This window comes from Dermochelys coriacea, chromosome 1, assembly GCF_009764565.3.
Source record: "Dermochelys coriacea isolate rDerCor1 chromosome 1, rDerCor1.pri.v4, whole genome shotgun sequence".
Taxonomy (NCBI): Eukaryota; Metazoa; Chordata; order Testudines; family Dermochelyidae; genus Dermochelys; species Dermochelys coriacea.
The window spans coordinates 65,338,805-65,361,417 of record NC_050068.2 but is presented as its reverse complement, the minus strand read 5'-3'; the positions used below and the strand labels follow the sequence as shown (position 1 = coordinate 65,361,417).

At 38.5% G+C, this 22,613-nt stretch overlaps 1 long non-coding RNA gene across 1 annotated transcript; it reads right to left on the bottom strand.

The window, feature by feature from the left end:
• Positions 1–3,136: 3,136 nt before the first annotated feature.
• On the bottom strand, positions 3,137–22,326 carry LOC122457602. Its single transcript, XR_006277232.1, has 3 exons — positions 22,316–22,326; positions 15,483–15,492; positions 3,137–3,321 (listed from the first exon to the last, which is right to left on the bottom strand). It is a non-coding gene; the product is annotated as an uncharacterized LOC122457602 (long non-coding RNA).
• Positions 22,327–22,613: the final 287 nt, after the last annotated feature.

Genomic DNA, 22,613 nt, shown 5'->3' with positions numbered 1-22,613 from the left:
ACCATTGGGGGAGTGCAGTGTCTAAGGGGCATACAACAGGGGCTCTCTTGCTTTCTACTATATGTAGTCCAGAACATTTAGGAGGAATTTACATTTATTTTTGCAGGGTTTTTTTTTTTGCAAGTCAGCAGAGGTTTGAATTCCAGGAAAGTGAAGTTCTTTGTTATATTTCTTCTTTTTCTTTTAACTCTTTGAAACAAACAATCAAAACCTAGGATATTTTGGGGGAAATATCTATGGCAAGGGATTACTCAAAAGTCTGGAAGTGTCAAAATAAGGAAATTTATGGAACCCAAACACATATCCATTAATAGAGCTTTTATTATCATGGACTGTTGCTCAGATAAGACAATATCCTGTACAATGTTTCTATAACTTTTGATACACCTTGCAATACTTTGTATTACCTTGCCTACATCATACAAATAAAGCCCAGATGAAAGTTCATTTATTTGAAAAGTGTACTAAAACTTAAACAGCATACTATCCTTAAACAGCATACTAAATTTTAAAAATAGAGTAATGCTGAAAATTTCCTAGTAAAAATAGTGCCAAGTATCAGGGAGTAGCTGTGTTAGTCTGTATCCACAAAAACAACAAGGCGTGCAGTGGCACCTTAAAGACTAACAGATTTATTTGGGCATAAACTTGTGTGGGTAAAAAAACCACTTCTTCAGATGCATGCAGTGAAAATTACAGATGCAGGCATTGTTATACTGACACGTGAAGAGAAGGGAGTTACCTCACAAGTGGAGAACCAGTGTTGACAGGGCCAATGCAATCAAGGTGGAAGTAGTTCACTCCCAATAACTGATGAGGAGGTGTCAATTCAAGGAGAGGAAAAGTTGCTTCTGTAATGAGCCAGCCACTCCCAGTCCCTATTCAAGCCCAAATTATGGTGTTAAATTTGCAAATGAATTTCAATTCTGCAGTTTCTCTTTGAAGTCTGTTTCTGTATTTTTTTTGTTAAAGTATGGCTACTTTTAAATCTGTTATAGAATGTCCAGGAAGATTGAAGTGTTCTCCTACTGGCTTTTGTATGTTATCATTCCTGATGTCCAATTTGTGTCCATTTCTTCTTTTACATAGAGACTGTCCAGTTTGGCCAATGTACATGGCAGTGGGGCATTGCTGGCACATGATGGCATATATCACATTAGTAGATGTGCAGGTGAATGAGTCCCTGATGGTGTGGCTGATATGGCTGGGTCCTCTGATGGTATCGCTAGAGTAGATATGGGGACAGGTTTGTTACAGGGTTTGGTTCCTGGGTTTCTGTGGAGTGGTGTCTGGTTGCTGGTGAGAATTTGCTTCAGGTTGGGGAGCTGTATGTAAGCAAGGACTGGCCTTCCTCTGAAGGTCTGTGAGAGTGAGGGATCATTTTCCAGGATAGGTTGTAGATTATTGATGATGTGCTGGAGAGTTTTTAGCTGGGGGCTGTATGTGATGGCCAGTGGTGTTCTGTTATTTTCCCTGTCGGGCCTGTCCTGTAGTAGGTGACTTCTGGGTACCTGTCTTGCTCTGTCAATCTATTTCCTCACTTCCCCAGGTGGCTACTGTAGTTTTAAGAATGCTTGATAAAGATCTTATAGGTGTTTGTCTCTGTCTGAGGGACTGGAGCAAATTCGGTTGTATCTTAGGGCTTGACTGTAGACAATGGATCATGTGATGTGCCCTGGATAGAAGCTGGAGGCATGTAAGTAAGTGTGTGGTCAGTAGGTTTCCAATATAGAGTGGTGTTTATGAGACCATCACTTATTTGCACTGTAGTGTCCAGGAAGTGGATCTCTTGTGTGGACTGGTCCAGGCTGAGGTTGATAGTAGGGTGGAAATTGTTGAAATCCAGGTGGAATTGTTCAAGGGCCTCCTTCCCATGGGTTCATATGATGGAGATGTCATCAATGTAGCACAAGTAGAGGAGGGGTGCTAGGGGACGAGAGCTGAGGAAGCATTGTTCTAAGTGAGCCATAAAAATGTTGGCATACTGTGGGGCCATGCGAGTACCCATAGCAGTGCCACTGACTTGAAGGTATAAATTGTCCCCAAATCTGAAATGGGGACAAAGTCACAAAGCTCAGCCACCAGGTGTGCCGGGCCTTATCAGGGATATTGTTCTTGACAGGTTGTAGTCCATCCTCATGCGGAATATTAGTGTAAAGAGCTTCTACATCCGTGGTGGCCAGGATTGTGTTTTCAGGAAGATCACCAATGCTTTGTAGTTTCCTCAGGAAGTCAGTGGTGTCTCGAAGATAGCTAGGAGTGCTGGTAGTGTAGGGTCTGAGGAGAGAGTCCAAACAGCCAGACAATCCTCCTGTAAGAGTGTGAATGCTTGAGATGATGGGGTGTCCAGGTTTTCCAGGTTTATGGATCAAGGGTAGCAGATAGAATACCCCTGGTTGGGGCTCTGGGGGTATGTCTGAGTAGATTTGTTCCTGTGCTGTAGCAGGGAGTTTCTTGAGCAGATAGTGTAGTTTCTTTTGGTACTCCTTAGTGGGATTGGAAGATAGTGGCCTGTAGTAGGTGGTGTTGGACAGTTGCCTGGCAGCCTCCTGTTCATAATCTGACCTGTTCATTATGACTATAGCACCTCCTTTGTAAGCCCCTTTGATTATAATGTCAGAGTTGTTTCTGAGGCTATGGATGGCATTGTGTTCTGTACGGCTGAGGTTATGGGGCAAGTGATGCTGTTTGTTCACAATTTCAGCCTGTGCACTTCTGCAGAAGCACTCTATGTAGAAGTCCAGTCTGTCATTTCGACCGTCAGGAGGAGTTAACACAGAATTCTTCTTCTTGCAGTGTTGGTAGGAGGGTTCCTGTGGGTCAGTGCACTGTTCAGTGGTGTGTTGAAAATATTCCTTGAGTCAGAGATGGTGAAAGTAGGCTTCCAGATCCCTGCAGAACTGTATCATGTTCATGTGGGTGGTGGGGCAGAAAGAGCATCCCTGAGATAGGACAGACTCTTCCACCAGGCTAAATGTGTGGTTGGATAGATTAACAGTAGTGTTGGCTGAATTAAGGGTGCCACTGTTGTAGCCCCCTGTGGCATGTAGGAGTTTAGAGAGTTTACTGTCCTTTTTCCTCTGTAGAGAAGTGAAGTGTGTGTTGTAAATGGCTTGTCTCATTTTTGTAAAATCCAGCTACGTGGAAGTTTGTGTGGAAGGTTGGTTTTGTATGAGAGTCTCCAGTTTTGAGACTCATTATTTATCTTCTCTTGTCTGCTGTACAGGATGCTGATCAAGTGATTCCTCAGTTTCTTTGAGAGTGTGTGGCACAGTCTCTCACCATAGTCAGTGTAGTATGTCAATTGCAATGGATTTTTTACTTTCAGTCCATTTGGTATGATGTCCATCCATTTGCACTTGGAGAGGAAGATGACATCTGTCTGTATCTGTGCAAGTTTTTTGATGAGGTTGATGGATTTCCACTCCATAGGGCTAAATTCAGTGCCTTGCATGGTGTCAAGTATCAGGGGGTTGTTGTGTTAGTCTGTATCCACAAAAACAACAAGGAGTCCAATGGCACCTTAAAGACTAACAGATTTATTAGTGCTGGGAGTGGCTGGCTCATTACAGAAGCAACTTTTCCTCTTCTGGAATTGATTCCTCCTCATCAATTATTGGGAATGAACTACATCCACCCTGATTGTATTGGCCCTGTCAACACTGGTTCTCCACTTGTGAGGTAACTCCCTTCTCTTCATGTGTCAGTATAACAATGCCTGCATCTGTAAATTTCACTGCATGCATCTGAAGAAGTGAGTTTTTTACCCCCGCAAGCTTATGCCCAAATAAATCTGTTAGTCTTTAAGGTGCCACCGAACTCCTTGTTGTTTTTCTAACAAACATACGTTATCTAAGGTTGAAGCTAAGTTAATATAGTAATTAATTGTCTTAGTCCCTGAATTGTCCCTAAGAAATTTGTGCTGCATGGATCTCTAAGTAATTATTTCACATCATCATCAGCATGATCAGTACTGTTCATATCAGAGTTTCTAATTCCAGGCTCTAGATCTAGATTTCTTGAAATTAGATCACAAATCCCTCATTTTGCGCTCAAGAAAGTTACAAAACTAAACATTCATGTTCTTGGCAGGAATTATTTTTGTTTGTCATTAAGAGAGCTGAGTGACAATAGCATACTAACATCTGAATTAGACAAATAAAATAAGATACAACATCTGTACCAGGACAGAGGGGTCAGTACCAGTTTTGGAGCACCGCTCAACTGAAACCTACTGTGGTGACTCAAACCTTACTAGGTGGATTTACCTCTCATGATTTTGAAACACCAGAGTAAATGTAATGAAAGCCAAATTCAAAGCTTTATATATATATATATATATATATATATATACATATATATATATTGCAGAGGTAGCATTGGTCAGTAAAGGTATAAGTGACTAGACAAAGTGAAATAGAGCACCTGTACCATAATGTACATATGACTAATAGTCATTGTGCCAAGATACACACCTTTTATTATTATATCCTCTTCCTCACTTTTTGCCTCCCTTTCCACTATTGGCTTATCTCATTCACCTACTGTGGTCTGGTGTAACATACATTGTAATTTCTTGAGGGTAGGGAGAGTGTATTTAATAAGTTTTGATACAATGCCTAGGATAATAAGAGATCTCTGACTGGAGCTTTTAAGCACCACCAAAATAGAAAAAAAATATTATTATTAATAAAGCCCCACTGTGATCTGGAAATTTTTTAGGTTCTGGATGGTCCCTTAGGACTGGAGCTGTGCAACGCAAAGAATCAGCTCCCCAACATTCCACCCTCACCCAGGTGATGAAAGGATTAAAGAGGCCTGAGAAGCCATTTAACCAACCAGGCTAACCCTGCAGGAGTGTTGGGCATAATGGGTGTTCAGGAGGAGCTGGGTCTTCATTAAGGAAGGTGCAAAGGGCTACCAGAAGAGAGGCTAGGATGGAGATCCAGGTGAGAGGCAGTTGGGAGCTTCCTCTGTTAAGAGAAGGGCCGAGAGAAGCCTGGAAGGCTCAGCACCAAAGGAGCCTGACCAAGAAAAAGTCTGGGAGGGCATGCTCTGAAATAAGAGTAACAGAGAACTTTGTAGGCATGAGACTGATGTCTGAGCTGGAAGCCTGCCTGGAAATGGGGGCTGATCAGAGACTGAAGTCTTCCTGAAACCCTGAGTGGACGGAGCATGTGGCACTCTCTGTGCGGTTGGAGTGAAACCCAGGCACTAAGGGTTGATTTGGGATGGTTTAAATCTGGGTCTAGGTTGCAAAGAAGGCTACCAGCTGAACTCAGGTGAGCTGAAGATTCTGTTGGATTTAAATGAAGAACTTTGAGTATTTCTACACAGCAAAGAAAAATCCAAGTCTGGAAGTTTACACAACTATGAAACAGCCCAGTTCTTGTTAGGAAGGCAATATGCTAAATTGGTTGAAAACAATATTTTCAAATTGGAGGAAAATTTTCTTTAATATTAGTTTAAGCATAGCAAGCAGAATTTAACATATGTGATCGATAAAATGGTACCCATATTCAATGTATTTTCTTCCAGGACAGTGCTTTGGACGGATCATGACATTCATGCAATAACAAGCTTTTATTATCTAACATTATGCAAAGCAGGTTTAATGTGCATATATTTCCAATGTGATTCACCCCACAGCTTATTTCCTTGATTCTGTTTTGAAGGTGCTGAATGTTTTTGGATTTGAATATGTGAAGTAACATAAATAAATACTGTGCTGTTGTGAGTTATTCCTTTGCCTGTATTAGCAAGAAAAGTAAGGCAATTTGACATAATCTGCCTGGAGAGCTTTCAGTGATCAAGGGGAAAAAAGCATTTATAAAGAAGCTAAATGAGATTTTTTTTAAAATGAACAAAACTAGTTTTTCATAATTGTGTAAGAATTAACATTTCACAGCATGATCCTGCTACACAGATTCCAAGAACTCATATGGATTATTAAAACACAAATGAACTTTTAAGAAGCTATAATCTATACTACTAAAATTTTTAAATAAAAACTGAAAATTGAATTCAAAAGACATCACTTCATGAACATCAAAGCCAAGGACACAGCTATGTTAAAAGATTTGTGAAGGTTTATTACATCTGAAATAGACTACAGCACCATATCATACTTAAAATCTGTAAACTAAGGGTCAGATCATTGCACAGCATACATGGCTATGCTAGGAAATACTGGGAAGTAAGGGTGGTAGGAGAGCTAAGATGAGGAGAGCCACAAGCGGCACGAGACAGTCACACATGTTCACCAGGCAACTCTATGCTAAGGACCAATGCCTAAGCATTCCACTGGTTTATGGGGATTTTCGATTGGACACAAGCTGACCCACCCAACAATACCAAAACCTGCCCATTCTGTGACAACTGGACAAATCCCCAAAACAGAGCTCCTGGATGAAGGTGAAAAATTCCACACAGCAGTGTGGCCGATTTTTTGCCACCTGGGAAAAATCTTTTTCAGACCCCTAAATATGAGATCCATTGACTCTCCAGCATCTCCAGAAAGCCAACAAATAGATGGAGAGTGGTAATGGTGAGGCTAAAATAGGGAGCCTAGAGTGGCTACCTCACCTATTCACAAAATTGGATCTGCATCTACCACACTCTCTACCACCACCCCACAGGAGCCAATGGCAGCAGCAGAGGGTGGGAGAGGTCCCAGAGTCCAGGTCCATATACAGCATACGAGATCCACAAACACATACCCTGCAGCGCAAGGAAGGGGAAGCGTGAAGAGTAAATAAGCAGCCTCCAGAAAAGGAAAGAGTTACATGGAACACTGTCTCAGCTGCTGCTAGTTGAGATCTCTCTTTCCTGCCACAAAATATGTCTCCACTGTTCCAACACAATCAAATCTGCACCCTTACTAGTGAGGTGAATATTAGAAAAAGGGTGAAGTATTGATACTACCTGTGCCTCTCTAACTGCAGATAGTTTCTTATTCAGGTGTTGTGAAAGGTAAAGAAATTTGATTTTGAATTAGAAGCAGAAAGTCCTTGTGTAGAACAATAGTGAAGTCAAGTGATTGGTAGTGTAAGCTTTGAGCATGAAATGAGAAATGATTATTAGAGCCAAATGGAGAAGGAGTCATGTTAAGTTAGCAACAGTGATAAGTAATTCCCTGATCCTCCAAAAATCCAGAAAGGGCTGGATACTCTTAAAGAAATGTTGTAATGCTATGTATGCCAGATGTGGACACTTATGTGAGCTCAGCTATTACAGGGTATGCCAAAATGAAATCTGCTTAGTGAAGGGAGGAGGGAGTAGCCCCTAATCTATTAGGGAGGAAGATAAAAAGACAAACAAATGATGATTACTCTTCTTGGTACTTTCATATTCCTCTTTTTACATGCAAATTAACAATACAAGGTATCTCGTGTGTGTGTGTGTGTGTGTGTGTGTGTATGTGTGTATTCCATTAACTTTAGTGAATTCCTCCATAAGATTGATAGTTTTTATCTGTTTGCTGCTGTTTAAAATAAAGTACTATTGCTTGCTTGTTAGGTTTTCCTAAGCATCACCACTTCTACATTTTGCTGGTTTCTACTTTTAAAATTCTTGCAGTACAGAATATGATGTGCCATTCATCAGCTATGATACATGCTATTAAGAGATGACATTAAATTTGGTTTGTGTTGACAAGTTATTTTTTAAATGAATAATATTTCATTTTTCCAGGAAGAGTTTATTTCTAACTCATTGTGCAAAGATTTTATAAAAGAGAACATTTTTACTGTATTTCACAGTTTAATTTAGTCATGCTTTGTCATAGTTTGTTATTTTTAATTCCTTTTTTCATTCTTATTTTCTAATGCTGCAAAGCACATGTACAATTTTGTACTATAGCTAAAACATCATTGGTCAGATCCTCAGCTGGTGAAAAACAGGAAATTATATTATGTTAATCCCTGTAGCTAATTACCAGTGATGCTTAGGAAATAGATTTACTTCAATGTCTCCATGATTGCCTATTGTACGCCCGAGGACACAATGCTGTCAAAAGAAGGCCTGGAACTGTATAAAGATGTCTTGGGTCCTGACCCTTTTTATCTCAGATCTGCTTGAGGCTTTATGCAGGAGAAATCTGAGTCGTAAGACTGAGATCTCCAGTCCCATCTGGATCACCCTGAATACGAACATTGTACTACAACCGATTGACTAATTCTTAAACTCTTTGCAACTACAAAGCTCACCATCTCTCCTATGAAAAAAGATCTCAAAACTGTACTGATGTCTGCATATATTTTGATCTTTTAACTAATAATTCCTTCTTTTTTAATCTTACTTTAGTTAATAAGAGTTGGGTGTAAGTATATATTTGAGTAAGATCTGAAATATTCATTAAATTGGGAGATAATGTGTCCGATCCTTTGGGATTGGTAGAATTTTCTTATATGATTAAGATTTTCAGTAATCCTCATCATATTTGACTTGGATGTCTGAGTGGAGGCCTAAGTCTGGGTTGCTTCAAGGGAACTGTGTTGTTGGCTTCTGGGTAATCAGTAAGGTATTAGATTTACCCAGCCAACATGAAACAGCTTCTCTAAGTCAGGGGCTCCCAAACTTGGTTCACGGCTTGTTCAGGGTAAGCCCCTGGTGGGCCACAAGACACATTGTTTACCTGAGCGTCCGCAGGTACGGCTGCTCGCAGCTCCCAGTGGCCACGGTTCGCTATTCCCGGCCAATGGGAGCCACAGAAAGCGGCACAGGCCAGGCCACCACTTCCCACAGCTCCCATTGGCCGGGAATGGCAAACTGCTGCCACTGGGAGCTGCGAGGAGCCGTACCTGTGGAAGCTCAGGTAAATAAAGCATCTCACAGCCTGCTAAGGGCTTGCCCTGAACCAAGTTTGGGAACCCCTGATCTAAGTATTGGAATATCCACCATGGGGATTATTTGCCCCATTCTTTGCAGTTTGCCCTAATTAAGTAACCTCAGTGTGGCTTCCCTGGGACTCTGGTCACCTAGTTTTCTACATGGAATGACTAAACAATATGATATAAGAAAAGAATATGCCTTGAGATAACTATAGTGAGTGCAGGAGCAGGTGCTATGCAGAGAAAGAGCTAAATTCCACTACCCACCTTTTCTTATAAGCCACATGCCATGTGCTGCTTCCAATCTCTTCAGAAGTATCAGAGTCAGTTTTTTAGATTTCTTTGACTCCAAGGTACTTTTTATCATTTTACTAGCAACTTACAAAGAACATCTGCTCTAGCAGGAGAACATTCATAGCACTTTTGAGGCAAAAAGAGCTTTCAGCACAATGTTATGCAGGTATAAAAAATAGGCCCTGGAATAAGAATCTGGCTGCTACCAAGGATGGATGGATAGTTTTTTTGTTGTTGTTGTTTTATATATATATATATATATATATATAATATAATATAATAAATATAATATTATAATAATATAAAATTTATTTTATTTTATTAAAATAAATGGTGAGCAAAATGGATTTAGAGTAAGGAAAAGAAAATTGAATATCCCGCATGGTATTTGCGTATTGAAGGTGGTATTGTATAAAGAGATATGGATACAGAGGCAGAATTTCAAAGGCATGAATGACAGTGAGATTCCTAACTCCCATTTCCTTTCAATGGCAGTTAGGCACCTAAAAGTGTTTGTTTTGAAAATCTCTCATTCTCTATAGATGGAATTCCTGATGCCATACTGTGATTTTAAGGTTTTATGAATACATTTTGGACATGTCCACATTATTCATGAATATCATACCACATTAGTGCCCATAAACCTTTCTCACATCACAGTTTGTATATGATACAAACTTTGCAGTGATTTTCTGAAATTTTAAATGTATTAATGTGTAAAAATGAAGTTTGAAGTCTAAAATGGGCTTAAGGGAACACAAAACATCTTAGAAATGTTAATCCTAAACATAAAGAATTTAAAGAATAATAAATTATTATTCCCTGAGCATAATCACAGTAGTTCTGAGACCTGAAAGATTTTTCCTCCCCAAAATTGTACTATGTTTGTATTTGGAAATGAGCCATATAATGGAACTCTGACTGCAACTTTAACTATGGAGAGTGCACTGGTCCCTCAATTGTACTGATACATAGTAATTTTCACTTGTATAACCCTTCACATTTGAGAATCTCAAAGTCCTTTGCAGACATGAATTAAGTCTCACATTACTTCTTGAGCTAAATAAGTATGATTACATCTATTTTACAGGTGTCAAAACTGAGACACAGACATATTAGGTGAAGAACTAGGAATAGAAACTCATATTTTGCCTCCCAGGCCTTGATTTTATCACCCAATACATTATACTCCTTCCTTTGTTTGGTATTTGCTATATAACTCTCAGAAATGAAGGATTAAGAACACATTGAAAATACAAAATATATAAGACAGATTGGCCCATTCCACTGAAAATCCTAGGGGTAGGAGCTCAGAGGGAGCTTAATTCTATGAGGATCTCTTCATTTAGATTCCCACATACTGTTCTCTTGGAAAGTGGGTTTACCCACCCACCTCCCTGATAAGTACGCTCCAAAACAGACAGATTGCAAGGAATGCTCTAGAGGCCAGGGTCAACCATTCATTGGTTTATCCACTTGCAGCAGCTCTGATACTTGGTGTCCCATCCCCATCTTGGCTGTAAGGCTCCATTGGATTCATCTTGACTATAGTTGACCTGAGAGATTTCTCTGAAAGTGGGATGCTCACCATAGAGGTGATTATGAATAAATGAGAATACAAACCCAACGTCAGTGAGAGAAGGATGCTTACTCCCCTTGTGTGGACTCCACACCTGTGGATTGGCTTCAGAGGAGGTGGTGTGGGGATCATGCTATGGATATAACTGATCCTCCTTTCTGGGAGGGTGGAGTTCCATGTGTAGCAGGACTATGTCTAGTGATATATACTTTTAATACATCCATAGATTCTAAGGCTATAAGGGACCATTTCAATCATCTAGTCTGTCCTCCTGTGTAACACAGGCCATAGAACTTCTCCAAAATAATGTTAAACATTATTGTAGTAGGAAGAGAGTCTGAGACATAAGCCCTTGTATCAGAGACCTCGTATAAGGCAGGACCTGCTCACAGAATTTGTTCAATAAGAGGACTAATATTGCAGAAATACACATTCCTAAGAAGTGCTAACTATGGAGTACTTACACAAACACATTCCGATATTAAGTGGTACTAGAACACCCAATATTAAGGACAGTATAAAAAGATTCCCCAAGGATAACAAGAACATACTGACCCCTCCTAAAAGATAAGTTCAGGATAACAATACATAATAGAGATGTTTTATTAAACCAACATGTACATGGTGTGATAACTAGCTACGTCAGGAGGCAGTAACTAACTAGGTCAGAGGCAGTACGTAACTTGTTTGTATTAGGGTATAAAGATGTATTTCAGAAGGAGAATCTTTGTCCAGCAAAGGGGGAAATGGAAAATCCTGCCATTCATGAGCTGTGTCCATTGTCTTAATATTCTCTTAAAGTCTGCCAGGTGCCATTACTGTGCTTTGTTGACAATAAACCTGTTGACAATAAAACTTTGTACCTTAATGGATCTTGTGGTCATTGGGTGGTTCGCTCGAGGTTTGCTGTACTGGCTGTCTGCACAGAGCTGGGGCAGCACACAGGGAGATCACAACATGTAGCTAAACATCTAACCACAACTATTATACTTTTAGATAATAGCTCTTTCTCTAAACTCTGATTTTAAATACCATCTGTTTTCCTTTACACCCTGCTCCCTGCTGTTATCTCCTCAGGAAAAAAAAAAGGAACAAAAAAAATTACTTAAACTCTGGTCCTGAAATCTAGCCTTTGTAAAACAATACAGTTTGATGGATGAGCCACTGTATACCCTATTGTTTTTGAATTAGTACTGTGAACTTTATTTTTAAAGGATTTTAACCAAATATACATATATATTTCTGTATGACATGATTATTTATCAGGTGAGCCAGCTTGTTTGGACAAAAGCATCACATTTTTCTTCTGCAAAAAACACTGGTGAGGTATTAGACTACCTGCAACGCTGAAGCAGAGAAAGCCATTCCCTTGAGGTTGTTTATTTGGCTTCCAGAATATGTCACTCTAAAGAACAGCAAATACATCTTCCAGATTCAATTATGAAGAAGCGACACCATCATTTCCTCTTAATAAAACTTTATCTTGTATTGTGATGATCAGGAAAGCAAGTCCTAATGAACAAAATGTCAAGCATATGGGGGTAGGGAAGATAGCTGGAATGACTAGTCAGGTCATGATTTGAAGCAATCCAGACCAGGAAAATTAAATAGCAAGTGATTACTATTTGCTAAGACTAGGCTCATCTGTGCACACATTAAATTTATGGTTTTAATTTACTTTTTAAGTTAAAATATAACTTCCCAGGTTTTAATACATCACTTGTCTTTAATAAATCTATCATGATTGTGTGCTGGTCTTAGACAATTTTCACAAGGAATCTAAGGAAAAACCATCTAAATCACCCTGTTGAACATTTGCAATATACAAAAAGTATATTGGGCAAAATATTTCAGTGTTTTGTCATAGCATTTGCTTTGAATGGAGGTGTGCAAAAATTGCTGTATCTTGTATGCACATTATATTATATTAACATGTTTGACTAGCTAAAGCCATATGCTATTTAAAATAGCTAATCTTCAGTATACCCATAATTGGTACTTACCATATATGACTCAAATGGTTGAAGCTCATAGTGTGACCAAGGAATCAGATATCATAGTCTGAAATTAAGGCAACAGTTAAAAACTTTAGTATCCTAGGATCTATCAGAAGATATGGATGGGAGCAAATAAAAATAAAATGGGGCACAATTCCCATGGACAGTGCAAAGGGGAATGGAGCCAGAATTGTAATCCTTCCCCCTTGAAAATTTCCTTGTGAAGCAACTCCAACCTACAAAACTCCATGAGACAATTTTTTTGATGGTAGGCATGAGAAGTGGGTAGAGAAGGGGGACTAGGAACCAGCCACTCTCCAAATCGTGCTCCCCACAAGTTCAGGTGGATGCCAAGGTAGCTATCTAGTCAAGGAGTCAAAGGTTATCATTGTCTCTAGCAACTTGATCCCCACTACCCGTTACCCATGAACTTGAGCCTACTGAGGCTTGATTTATTGCTTTCCTTATTGCTTCCCTTATTTGCACAGTTATACTTACACACAGGACTCATTCATGCTGGCAGGCTGCAGGCACAGATGTTGGTTCCAATTTCTGTGACTGAGGCTGGCCAGACCACAACTGCCCAGAGATCGAACATGGGCTGACGAGAGTCCTTGGAGTCCTTTTGGATCCGCAGGAGGGCTCTACTGCTTCTGGTCCAGTCCCGAGTTTAGCATGCTGTTACATTTCCTTGTTGGTAACCCCACCTGGCTGCCCATATTGAGATTTATAACTTCACCACGATAATACCATGGTTCCATAAAAGGTGATATTTGCTTCTTTGCTTTGCCATTGGCTGTCACTCACACTATCTCACTCGTTCCTTATATCAATTGCTTACATGTTCATAAGCATGAATACAATTGGTAATATAGAGCACAGTAGCTTTAAACAAGTATCTAACGTACATTCTGCTGCTGCTTGTGGTTTTGTAACAGCATAACAGGAAGCTATTTAGACTGCATTCAAAAGAGCAAATGGGAGGGTCGGGGGCGCATCTGGCTACACTACCTATCTCCACCTCATTCGAAGAGTTGGGAATTTATAGATGTAGTGGGGTCTGCTGATATCTACTGCCTTTTTTGTGGCCTCCTGAATTACATCTAATTGAATGGAACATTGATCAGATACTCTGTGAAGTTCACATATCACAGTTTCCTTAGGCTTTGCTGTTGGCTTTACTGTGTAAGATACAAGAGATGTGCATTAATTATTTGTAAAAACAAAACTACTTTGTGTTCATTTAAAATGATCATCTAGGTCAGTGTTTCCCAAACTTGGAACATCGCTTCTACAGGGAAAGCCCCTGGCGGGCCAGGCTGGTTTGTTTACCTGCTGCATCCGCAGGTTCGGCCGAACGCGGCTCCCACTGACCGCGGTTTGCCGCTGTAGGCCAATGGGGGCTGCGGGAAGTGGCGGCTGGTACGTCCCTCAGCCCGCACTGCTTCCCACAGTCCCCATTGGCCTGCAACAGCAAACCACGACCAGTGGGAGCCTCAATCAGCCGAACCTGCGGATGTGGCAGGTAAGCAAACCTGCCAGGCCTGCCAGGGGCTTTCCCTGAACAAGCGGCGTCCCAAGTTTGAGAAACAATGATATAGGTTAAGAAACAAAATAACTTTTAAACCTGAGTACCACTTTTAAAATTCCCCTTCCATGACATGCTCCAGAAGCCTTAAATGTTATGATTTTTTCAAGTATAGACATATCAAAGACAAGGAAGGCAAAAGTAATTCCAGGAATTTGTGCAAAGAACAGTGTACTACTGTTACTTTTTTTTTGTTTTACTTTATTGTGTACTTTGAAGGAGATTATAAATGCAGCAAAGAATTTACTGAAGTTTGTATTCTATTTATTCACTTGCTATGCTTAGAATGCGCAATTCTTTATTATTTTTCCATTGTATTTTTTTCCCTTTCTTTGTTCTGATCTAAAGAATAAACACATCATTACCATTAAAATCCAAGCTCAGAAATGGGTAAGTCAGAAACTGAAAAATCCTTGATGTTCATTATTCTCTACAATATGTAGAGTTGCTAAGGAAGATGTATCTAAAGTACCTTGATTCAATTTGTGTATAGGAAGCCTGAGCTAGAGATATTATCGTGATGCCTCAGGGAAGGTCATGTTAGAAGTACACAGCCTGATTTAGAGCTGAAGGCCATCACACATATGGACTTATCAGAGTTTCAGAGTAGAATGATGGAGTGCATTTCAGACTGCAAGCACTGCAGTAAAGACAGTTCTTTTTTCAATTAAAAAAAACTGAATAAAAGGTTGTAAATTTACTGTGCCACCCTCTCTCTCTCACTTTCTCCTTCCAAAAAAACCCAACTAAACAAACAACTACAACAGGGTCATTGGCAAATAGCAAAGGGAAACATAAATTAAATCTCTAACAACATCCTTAGTGTTTGGGGTCTGATCCTGAACCCACAAACTTCAGTGAGTGCAGGATTGGGCCCTCTGTGTTTACCTTTATTTATACATTAACTACGCATCTCAGGTAATTAAACACACAGTTTTCTTAATTAATTGTAACAAAGCATCTGGAACAGCATAAAAAAAAGAGCAAGAGCTATGGTGTGTTTTATTGTCCTTTAAATGGTTTCTTCCAGGAGCTTATATTTTTCACATGGGCAAAAAACACAACACAAGCCTTTTTCTCTTGCTTTCTCTGTGTAATAAATACTGGGAAGAATTCACTATACAGGGAAAAGAAAATGAATACTGTACAAGTAAATTCATGCATATTCAAACCAAAACATGAAGTGTGTGTACCTTTTTTTTTCTTTGTACAGAAACTAAATTTTAAATAGTTGACTAGATCTTGCACCAAGGAATATTGTGATATAAAAAGTCTAATAAAACAAAATGTAGTTGCATAACTTAGTAGATATTGTAAATTCAAACAAGTTTTCTCTCACTTTCTCAGCATGTTATGCAATTTGGTATTAAAGGTCCTTGTGATCTTTTCTTATTAGATGCTGATAAATGTTTCATATAACTTAGATTATCCAAATCTGCATACGCCAGATTTTCTCACAAAGTGCTATTGTCAGCTAATATTTTTCTCTTTTTTAATTTAAATGACTGTATTTCTCAGTTCATCATATTTAAGTTTGAATTTTGGTAAAAGAACTTCCTGGGTTGAGCTGATCAAAATTTATGCAACAGGTTTCCATCAAAAAATGTGATTGTATGAAATCAAAATGTTCCTCAGGAATGTGTCAATTCTGATGATATTTCATTATTTAAAAATCCAAATGAAACATTTTGATACGATTTTGTTGTAATTTTTTTTATTTTAAAATGACTTTTTCATTGCAAAGTTTGTTATATTATATTGTATTTTTTTAATATTGTACATTCTAATATTAAAAAAGGTTAAATTTAAAACAAAATATTTTGATTTTAATGAATGAAACATTTGAATTGACCTATAACAATTTTTTCTGAAAATTTTAGTATGCAGGAAATTTCAAGTTTCATCATTTTGTTCTGATCCAGAATGAAAACAAATTTTGAAACAAAAATTCTGGTTCCCGCGCATCTCTATCCAGGCCCTTCATAGGAATTTTTGTTTGTTCTTTGAGAACAGAGACCAAATTAATGTCTCTCTCTCTCTCTCTGAGAATGCATTTTTTCAAATCCCTTACTTTCCAGTATGCAATCTTAACACTTCATTACCAGTTTTTGTAAGAAAACCAGTATAACATTGTTTAAAATTGCTGAATTATCTGCATTTCATTTGACATTCTTAGGGTTAATTAAGAGGTAATTGAGGTATAGGGTAATACTAACAGGCATTCCTCCACAACCATCTTGCACATTGTCCCCACGAAGGAAAAGGGAGCAATATGGAAATATGGAACGGAAGATTTATTATTTATTTGTATTTATTTATTGATTTCATATAGCTAGTATAACACCTACAGTAACAGCTATAAATACTGTTCCCGAAATGCCTGCAAAATTCTCCACACGTTGAGATTTGTTATAGTGTAACTTTAAAATAATAGGCATGAACTTGTGAAGTTTTGTGCATGATTTTTTGCAGATAGATGAGCCTTCATGTGAATGTGTAGCCCAGTGATTACCTGTCATAGAATGTTGGCACGTCTGTGAACTGTGTCCAACCACCACAATGTGTGACAGAGAAAGACAATGTTTTATTAAATTCAAAAACTTCATAATTGATTCCTACTATTTCTCTAAAATTGTTGGCACAACTGAGGACTTTTAAATGTAGAAGTAGTTTCACCACTGTAGGGAAAAATAAAATGTGACTATTAATAGTTCTTTATTGCTGCAGCCCTTTAATGTAGCTCCTCACATCTGACAAGGAGAACTATTGTGTTTGATAGGAAACTAAGAAAGTATCTACATTAATTAGTTAATAATGATGCAAATAGATTATGATTGATTATATGTCTCTCTGTAACCTTATTCATGTGCATGCCTATGCACACAGAAGAACAGTGAAAGCTGTAAGCGATCCCTTTTCTTGAATTAAAGATTATAACTAAACTAGAGTTTTTGAGACTCACACTCTCTCCATCAGGCCTCCTTCACCATCCCTGTGTGTTTACTACTGATGTGGATCAGGGCAGTACTGACTTGATGCATACTATATGCAATTGAAATAATTGCAGTAAAACTTGACTGTGTATGCACATGCACAGTAAGCAATCTCCACGTGTTCATAACAATCAGCTTGTCAGTGTGTGCACTTGTGTACATGAGTTTCTTTTCGTAAATCCAAACCTTGTCTTGTCTCGCACTAAAAGGGGACAGTTTTCTGAGGCAAAGTGTCATTTTTATTCCCTGAGTCATCCACACTAGAGTAAACATTAGAAAAAGAGGATTTGTAACCTTTAAAAAATATCTAAGCATGTAGGATTTTTCTATGAATTCTAAACTGTTTATGAAAAAGCTGATGAACAGGCACAAATTCCAGCTCCCATACTCTGGAAGGGTCCAAGATAGACTGTCAAAGGCTCCTGCGAGAGCATAGTTCTTACTCAAATGGAAAGATCATTACTGAGCAATATACTCCCTCCATGTTTTTAAAATTCTGCTCAGCCTCATCTTCTGGGCAATGGAGTTTAAGGCCAGGACTAAGGTTCATAAGTGACTCTTCCATTTGCCAGTGTGCTGTCTCAGTATTATTTGTCTGTAATATAATGAAAGATCAAATAGACCAGGCTCTCATTAAGTCACACAAAATATATTAATGTTCATTTCAATGAAAGAAGTAAATGTCCCTCCTTTCCTATTTCTCCTTAAAACATGTGGAGAATACATTTTTACGATAGGATGCCCTATAATTTTTAAACTCAATGCAGTTCATATGAAAGATGTCAGATTGTCACCACATTCGTTATCCATGCATCTTTTAGAGATTATCCCTCTCCCTGCCCATAAATATCCATCCCCTCTCTCTCAAGCCACAATCCCTCCTACAGGCAAATTTCTAAGAACAGAGTTGGGTCCTGCATTGAGTCCTAAAGACCAAAGACTCAGGATGCATCAGAGCAATAAAAGGGGCAAGCTGGACACATCCCATGGAGGAAGTCCAGCCACCATCTTTTTCATTTCCTGAAAACTTGATTGCCCGAGCATATCTTGGGAAAAGGGGTAGTGCAGCAGATAGCCAGGGCACACACCATACAGCACTTTATGCACTGAAATGAATGGGCCCGATTCTCAGTTACACTGCAAGGCTGCTCAAAACTGCTCTAGCTCATTTACACTCACTTTAAGTCCCCTTTATCCACTACAACAGCTGGGGTAAATACTGGAATCCCCTGCTCTAACCTCTTGCATTCCCGAAGGAGGCTTTTGCTTCTATTCCTACTGATCTCTTGACACCACCCCACCACCCTGGGCTGGGAAGATGGTCCCATTTTGCTGTGTTGGGGTGGGGCTACTTTGCAGGGATAAGGCCATGGAGGAACTCATGTTTCACGGTGTGTGTGGCACTAAATTGAACTGCTCAGGGTGCTGGAAAACCTCACCATTCTTATTCAGCACTCTGTTGAGCCCTGTCAGACTTCTTAGAGTAAAAACTATGTAACAAAAAACTCCTAAACTTTGCAGCCATCCTTATAAGAATGGCTCCTGCATCAGACCTCATCAAGAACCATTGACTAAAGTATGTCTGGAGTTTCTAGATTAAGGGTAACATTTTTTAGCATGCCTACTTGATTTAAAGCCCAATTCTTATTGAAAGTAAATCGGATTTAGACTCCAAGTCCTTAAGCTCTTTTGAAAATTTTATCTTAATCCATTGTTTTAGATATGGCTATACTGAAAACATTATACATTCTTTCTAAATGTCCAGAATACCATATTTTTCAAAGTCTCATGTTTCTAGGATAGACTTAAAATGCCTTCTGGAAACATATCCTCTGGCAAGGGATTGCATATGAAAGGTCGTGCTTTGAGGAAAATGATGGGAGGAGTGTTAACGACAGGTTTAATGGAACCAAATTATATAACCTTGGCTTTGGCGTTACTAGGTTGGCTCAATTACTAGTATTCATTTAATGTATTTGTTTATATTTCTTAATACAAAATATGTTTCAAAACCTTTGAAGGCACTTAGTACAGGGGTGAGGATGGTATAAGAACCCATGTATAAAAGAATAGAAAAGAATAGACAGACACGTAGTGATTCCATGTTATCATTTATTCCTGTTGCCCTCATCCTCTTCCCCTCTCCTCCACTTTTGTTGCACCTTTTCTTAATTAGATTTTAAGCTGTTCTGGGGCAAGGAACTATCTCTTAGTTTATGTTATATAGCACCAGAGTTAGAGGAGAGCACAAATATATGGCATAAAGCCACCATTGCACCCATTTGCATCCTGCAGGGAAGCCATCTTGGCTGGATCTGAAGATTTGGGGCTACAAAGTTTGGATCAAAATCCAGGGGCCAGATCTGGGCATTAATGTCTCCTCTGAAGCCATTCCTGTGTTTAAAAGAAAAGACAACTCCCTGCCTGAGAAAATCATGAAGTCCCTGAACATTTGGTCAGCGCTTCCTTTGCCATTCAGGGGCCATGGGAAGAGTATTTGAGGTTGACAGTCCTCCCTAAATCTACAAATCCTTTTGCCAGCATTTCTGTCACTCTAACAGTTTTCTTCTTTAAAAAAGCTAGAGCCAGTTCTAAGTTTTTGTATCCCAATAAAATTCCCAGAACCACATACAAAATTCTCATTCTGCCCCCGCAAGAGGGCATCTTCCATTGTCCATCTTCTTTTAGGTCAAATAATGGGCTAACTACAGGATGTACTAACATCCTGTTCTCCAAACTCATGCTAGCTGAATAAAGCAGAAATCTGCTACTACACTCTGAAGTACCTTCTACATATCAGTTCAGGAAATTAAAGATAAAACACTTGATTACACAGCCATGCACATTGGTAAGATATTGGATAAGGCACAGTCATCAAACAGAATGCCATATGGCAACCCATATGGCTCCATAGCAAAGTACTAACTGACTTAAGAATTGCTCTATTTAAAAAAAATGAAAAGAAGAAACATTCTTGCTAATAAAGACCATGGAGCAACTTAGATGCAAAATGAGAAGCAAGTATGGAATTGGTAAGGGATTTACTGAATATTCTAGGGCTGTTATGTATGTTTTACTTTGAAAAATATCATTTCAAGTTTCCATCTAGCTTTGATCCCTCCTTACAGAACAAAATGATACCTTGTGGCCATATCAAATGCTACTTAAATCAGATAGAAAAAATAAAGCAAATCCAACAAATCTGATCAAGGGACATTGCCATAAACTGGGAAGAAATATGCTGGGAGGCAATCTTCTCTAATATAGTGGTGGCACAGACATTTCCACCATTCTGAGACATTTTACTGCTTCTACTGGCATTCCTCATTATATGTTCAGGAAACATCTCTCAAAATGGTAATAACTTCCAAGTAATGAATGTGTGCCCACTGTATCTCCTCCAGCTTCATCAGAATGAAACTTTTCAGAGTAGCAGCCGTGTTAGTCTGTATTCGCAAAAAGAAAAGCAGTACTTGTGGCACCTTAGAGACTAACAAATTTATTAGACCATAAGCTTTCGTGAGCTACAGCTCACTTCATCAGATGCATCCGATGAAGTGAGCTGTAGCTCACGAAAGCTTATGCTCTAATAAATTTGTTAGTCTCTAAGGTGCCACAAGTACTGCTTTTCTTTTTTCAGAATGAAACTGATAGTGATAGCTTTAGTGTTCTACAGGAATGTATAGCATAGATTATGTTAGGACCCAAGCTGTACCTCCTCCACTCAATTGACAATAAGGATAAATTTTTCAAAAACACTTAAGTGATTTAGAAGCCTAAGTCTCATTTTCTAAAATAACTTAGTCACTTAGGGGAGCCTAAATTTCATTGAATTCAATAGCTCCTAAATTCCTAAATCCGTTTTAAAAATGAGACTTAAGGCTTGACTACACCTCAAGCAGTGAGGTGTACAGGGGTCTGCATTGCAGCATTCACTAAAGTGTTGCACTGTAACTGCCCAGTGTAGACCCTTATAGCACAAACTAGATGGTACCTCGTTTGCATTAACAAAGGTAGGAGGATCAACATTGGGCAGTTAGAGCACAACACATTAGTGTGTGCTGCAACTCACATTTACATAGTCTGCACTCTGGGGGCCATGCAGAAGACCTTAGTGTCTTAAGTCAGTCAGGTGCTGCAACCCCGAGTGGAGCAATACCTAAATATTTGATTTCATAATATCCTTTCCCCACGTTATATAACTGATCCAGCAAAAAAATTGAAATCTACAGCTTCACCTTTCTCCAAAGTTTATATAAAAATCAAGTTTTGTATAGAGGAAAAATGATAAAGATACAAGCATCTCATTGTTAATGTACCTTTTTAATTGACAATCTACAGAAAAATGATCTAATAATAAAAGCATCTTACATTCCAATAAAATATATGGAGGATCAGCAATATGGTGTAACCTGATGGTCATCAAATAAATGAATACTTTATTTATAAACATGAGAGTTATACTTAGAAAACAAGCAGTTCTTGTCAAGAAATGCTTACTTTTCTGATAACTGTAGATACTATCCCCAAAACAGCAAGGTGCTTTGAAAATTACATTTTCAGTTCATGAAGGTTTAATGAGTATATATTTGGTAACAATAATAGACTATTATTTTCTTTTCTATTAAAAAATACTTAAACCAAAAACCTGAATTAATTTAAGGTGCCTTTTTTTTCCATTCAGCCTGTTGCTCAGTCCACTCAGTATGTATATTAAACTCTTGTAATTCAGATAGTTGCCACTGAAAAAAAAATCAATTTTGTTCATCTGGAACTGTGTGTTTTCTTCACTGAATGATAAGATAATCAACCAATTTGCTATAGAATGGCAAGTCAAGGAGTGGAAAGGGTCAAGAACAACAACCATTTCAAATACTGTTCTCATTCTTGTTATTTTGAGAATGTACTGTCAACAGTGAACAGCAGAAAAGAAGGTCTTTTATCGAAAAGGAGGCGAGTACATTATAATGTGAAACATTGGTTTTCATTGTAGGTTCCCTCCACTTTACACTTTAGATTTTTTTTAATCTTACTTTACCTTCAGGGTGTAATACAAAACTTTTATGGGGAAAGAAAGTTATTAAAAATGTTCAGGAGTGTATGGCAAGTGCTGTATAGAAAAGGGGGGTGGAGCCAGAAGAGTATTTTATGCACTGTAATAACAACTAGCATAGCAAGGAAAACTACCAGAATATTAAATTGAACATTAAAGATGCAATATGATTATCTACAACTGAGTGGTAATAGTGGTGATGAATTCATAAGAAATGCATAATTTATTTACATGTAAACTATGCAAAAGCTAAACTGTGTCTATTTGCTTCAAAATAA